Source organism: Nuphar pumila, chromosome 4 (genome assembly GCF_984573655.1).
Source record: "Nuphar pumila chromosome 4, dmNupPumi1.hap1.1, whole genome shotgun sequence".
NCBI classification, from domain to species: Eukaryota; Viridiplantae; Streptophyta; class Magnoliopsida; order Nymphaeales; family Nymphaeaceae; genus Nuphar; species Nuphar pumila.
The window spans coordinates 112711092-112716357 of record NC_143252.1 but is presented as its reverse complement, the minus strand read 5'-3'; the positions used below and the strand labels follow the sequence as shown (position 1 = coordinate 112716357).

Below are 5266 nucleotides of genomic sequence, written 5' to 3'. Positions count from 1 at the left end.
ACCCTTCACTGTCCAGCCTCGTCTCTTTTCTTCTACACCTTTCTTCTTCCTTTTTTTTTCTCTCCTTTTATTTCCGCAACCGACAATCGTCTTCTGGAAGTTTCTTTCGCTCACGAGAGTCCGATCGAGGTAACATTTTCCCCGTCCTCTATTTTCCATCTCCCGCGCCTTTTTTCTCTGCATTCGGTTTGTGTTATCGTGATTTTCCGCGCCGGAATTGCGATTTTGCCTTATTTTTCGGGTTCCCTGGTTCGGATTTCAGGATTCAGTGGGTTTTCCGACGAAAGGGAGGGATTTTCCGGGAAGAAGAGCATCGCTCGCTGGATTTAGGTGTTTTTCTCTCTTTTTTTAGTGGGGCTCGTGTTGTTATCGTTCTGGAAATGACGTGATATCGGTTGCTTTGGTTTGGGAAATGGATCGTTATAGGGTTTGGCTTTTGTTCCTCTTTCTTCACTCTTTCCTACTGTTTTATGCGGCCGGCGTTTCGCCGGGAAATTATGATTTCCGGGAAGTTCTTCCGTTTTTGTAGTTTTCGAGAGTACATTGTGGAGATTGTTGGGGATCATGGATTTAGATCGGAATCAGTATACGATTATCTCTCCTTTTTTTAAACTATTTTTCGTCTCCTTTTCTCGTCAGGGCGATTTTTGACTGAACTCCTTGTGGAAGCCGTAAAAATCGTGGTCCTTTTGTTCTATATCCTTTGCCTCGGCCAGATCTGTATTTTTTATTTTGATGTCTTCGTTTTTTATACCTGATATATGCGAGCAAATCACGGTTTTCGTCGGGATTTTCTACTGAAGATCCTGAATTATTTCTTTCCTGAATATAGATCGACGAGGCTATTGATCTAGATCATGAAATGAACATTATCTTCGGCAAATTTTCGGATGTTGATTTGTTTTACTCTTCTTCTTCCCTTTTATTCCATTGTTTCCCTTTTACATTCGCCTTGGAATCGCTCTATTCATTTTTTTTATTATTTATTTTGTAGCATAAATTCTGTGGATCATCTGTTGCGATGTACTGAAGAGTGTGTATATTTTATTTGCTCTATTCATTTTTTTATTATTTATTTTGTAGCATAAATTCTGTGGATCATCTGTTGCGATGTACTGAAGAGTGTGTATATTTTATGCGCGGTTCCGTGAATCATTAGGGTTTTTCTCGTTTTTTTTACTTGTTTTACTGAAGTTCTTCCCGTTCTTCATAATCGCAGGTTTTTTCTTCTTTTCAGGGCGTATTCCTCTCTCTCTCTCTCTCTCTCTATCTATCTTCAACCCGGTTTCGTTGTGTCCGTGGCTTCATTTTTCTCCTGTTCTTCGTCTCATTGGAATAGCTTGAACGACCTTTCTTTGACCGGTTCCTGCTGTTTGGTCTAGAGTGCTCTCTCTCTCTCCTGACCCGTGGATAAATATGTGACTCTACTGGTCCGAACAATCATCTTCCTCCAGATAATGATCGTTTCTTCATCATTTCTCTCGCGTTGTAAATTGAAAGTGATTGTTTCTTCATAATTTCTTTCACATTGTAGATTTAAACGAGTTTGTAGTTTGTGGATGCTCCATTTTCCGAAAGGTTAGCTTTTACTGAAGACAAAAAATGGTTCTCACTTTTTTTTAGGTTTTTGGGTAGTTTCTGGTTTTCATTCTATTTTCTGTTCTGGCCTTTCAGGATGAGATGGTCTCGGAGATGGCTTGGTTGTGTCGTGCAGCATGGGCACAGCGGCTTCGTCCGATTGGAAAAGGATTGCATCAAAGAAGCCCGAAATTTCCTGGGAACGCTCGCGGTGTATTGTATGCGTATTTATTCGTGTAGGGCGTTGCGATTGTGCGATTTCATCGGTTGGTGGTGTCAGTCAAATCAGAGGAGCGACTGAACTTAAGGCAACCTCTCTCTCTCTCTCTCTCTCTCTCTCTCTCTCTCTCTCTCTCTCGGTTCGCCGATTTTGTTGCAAGTGTTGAGAATTGGGCGAACCATCTTTTCTTATCCTTCTCCTGGCTTTCTCAGGCATGTATCGTTTATCCTTTTCTCCTGTATGTGCTTTGGGCCTTTGGCTTGTCGTCGCCTGACAACGAGAGAGAGCACGCTTGTCAACATTCATGTGAAGCCACATGCTTGTTTACGTGCGTGCTCTTGCCCGTTGTCATCTGACTGTAACGCTTAAAGCACTCTCCTCGCTCGTTTCGTGCCAAGATGGCGCCTATCTACTGATTCATCAACTATTAAAGACGTGCAAGAAGCAAAGGTTCGTGTTATCTTATATATATGTGCGTGTTTGCTTTTTCTCTCTTTATGTTGGTTTCTCGTCATCTTGTTCCTCTGTAATTGTAATGGAAGAAGAAAGAACGAAAATGTTGAGGTGAGTGTGGCTTATCCCTTTTATGAATATGTGACATAGGAAACAGATGTATATGTTGCTGGTGCCTCTTTTTGTATTATTTGCTGATTTTTTGTTTCTTGTTGGTGGTCATGTGCTGAGAAGTGCTTTTCTGATGTGATTTCCGTACCCAATTTATTCTGGGTTATGATGGCTGTGCTTGCAAATTTTTTTAGGTTTTCATTCTACGTGGTTTCGTTTTTTATGGGGCGCCATTCTTTTGAATGAACTTGTCTTAGCACTGTTGCATAGGCCATTTCTTTTCTTTGGCTCTCTTCTGGCAATCGTTTGGAGGGTAAAAATAGAAACTTTATTTTGGAAATCGAAAAGAAAGATGAAAAAGAGATTAGCTTGACTCTTGGGGCCGTATCGTTTTTTGGTTTCTTTATATATTGTGCTTTCGCTTGAAAGGTTAACTTTTCCCACATTTGTAAGGTCTACACTGCCTTTTTTATGCATGTCATCATGCGGGTGTCTTGTTGCACTCTGTGGAGCGGATTAACTTCAAAAGGAAGGACTCTATTCGAGGAAAGAAAAAAGCTTCAAGAGGAAGGATGAGTTTTGAAAGTGTTTGAAGGTAAGTTGGGTTCCAGTTTTTTTGTTCTATAATATCATTGTGGATTTCAATGTAATATCCGGAGGTAGTTGAGTATATTTTTCATACTGCTTAGGAAAGTTATTTTCTACAATTGTGGTGGAGATGCTATGGCTAGGGGGGTGGTCTGCCATGTAATATTGAAGATCAATCGAACTTCTAACTTGTATATTTAAACGAATGTTATACTTGAGTTATTTTCCACAAGTGCGGGCAAGATGTTCTAGCTTTTCTATTATAGGTCATGCAAATCATAATGATTATCAATTGCATTCTCTTTTATCAGTTCTTTTTTCCCTTAACTGTATTATTAGTCATGAAATTTTTATTTTGGATAATTTATTCTTCAAATATATTAGTTGGAAGTAGTAAAAGTTTGAGTTTCTTGTGTATTGATGTCTAAGCCTTCTTTTTTACTGGAAAGCTGTGTATATAATACATCAGAGACCAAAAAGGGTTGTCAGTTGAGCACTTGAAAGGCCTCATGGTAGTTATGACTTTTGAATACCTTGGGCAGCTTAGTGAGGTCACTCAAAGTGTAAAGCTAAAACATGGAGGTAAAGATTTTCTCATTTAATATTTGTACTCTTTTCGTATATTCTGCATTTGCCATTTTTAAATTGTTTAAATCAAAAGTAGGAACTTGAAAAGCATTGAGGTCCTTTTTGTCTTTGTTTCGTGTAAAAACAATCAAGATTTGCTTCATGAATCCTCTCTACCTGTGTAAAGGGTGAAAGCCTATTTTGCGCTTGCTTCATTTGTGGCTTTAACATCTTTTAGACTGCCAAATGAAGTAAGGTGGAGGTCACATGAGTCCTTCAAAAATTCTGCTCTACTAGGTCGATGCATGCTATGCGTGCATACATGTGTGAGTATTTTGAGGTTGTTCAGTTCCTTGCAACCCTCAATTTTGTACCAACTGCCAAGTAAATTTTTTGTCGACTTAGTGAACTTTTATTATTGCAATGTCCGGTGATATGTGATGAAGTTATCAATTTATTGCCTTTCTTGATATTCTTTTGGCATGTTCTTGAGGTTATCATGGTATTTGATAAATTTTCTTTTTACCAGTCAAGAAGTGCCTTTTTTTGAGGATCTAAGGTGTCCTTTTTTTCATATGCACCTGGTGATGGGAATACTGTGACGTGACACAAACATATTATGTAAAGGGTCCAAGGAGATGAGCTGCTTGGCTTTGGTTTGCTAAGAGCTTCTTCAAACAGGTTTATGAGGTGGGATTGCAACTCAGGATGTGTGGCATAGGTAATGTTTGTGTGTGTGTGCACGCAAGATATTAAGCAACTGGCTCTATTTATTGTAGCACATTCTGTGGGGAGATTGATTTGTAACAAGAGATCATGTTTTCAAAACCTATGACTATTTTCTCTAGTTTCTTATAACAAGTAGTGGAATAAAGCATTTTTAATGTAACCATACCCAGATCGAGCCAGTTCTGGAGCTTGATCATGCTAGACTCTTAACAAACTAAACTCAAATAGCCAAATCTTGGCTCGATGCAAGTATGATTACGCTTAGTTCTATTAATGGTCATGATAGGTTGAAATTCAGGGTATGTTTAGTTCAGCCTTATGAGAATCACTATCTCATTTAAATGAGAGTGATTATCATATGGCCCCATTTCTCATGGCGAACCAAACATGAGATAATGGGGCATGTGATATCGAATCAAATATGTTTCGAAATCGCACCAACTTGTAAAATTTTGAAGCTCATAGGCCCACATGTGATTTAGTCATAGACGATCCGTCAAACCAATCCTTTGAATGAAGTAAAAAGCCAAACCTATGAATCATATGATTTGAAATCACATATGTGCTTCCTGAGTTGTGCGTGTCTAACCCAATTGTGAAGTTCACCAGAGAAAATGCTCCTCAGAAAATAGTTTAAGCTTGGCTATAGGAAGCCAAATTGTTGCTCAGACACATGAAATAGGTATGCTCTTTTGTGTTTCTTTTTCTATTTTTCTATATGGTTGGACCTGTCAGAATTACCATTGCTCTGCCACCCTTGTTGGTTGGCATAGAGTGTAATGCCCCAAAATTCTGAACTTGTAAATTTTAGGAAAATTTTGAAATTTTAACAATCAATCCTTTTTCAGAATTGAAAATGATAGTTTAGCGGAAGACAATGTTTGAAAAGAACAAGTCGGCAAACCTTGGGTGGATTACAGGCGAAATTTCCATCCAACAAATTGGGTCCCCAAATGTCTTGGATTTGAGTCCATATTTCTATACATTCATTCAAAACTATAAAGATTCAAAACAAGGTTT

General features: G+C 38.5%; 1 long non-coding RNA gene across 1 annotated transcript; it reads left to right on the top strand.

The window, feature by feature from the left end:
• On the top strand, positions 1-5032 carry LOC149840616 (uncharacterized). The gene is made up of 3 exons (XR_016431575.1): positions 1-129; positions 1675-1886; positions 2011-5032. It is a non-coding gene; the product is annotated as an uncharacterized LOC149840616 (long non-coding RNA).
• Positions 5033-5266: the final 234 nt, after the last annotated feature.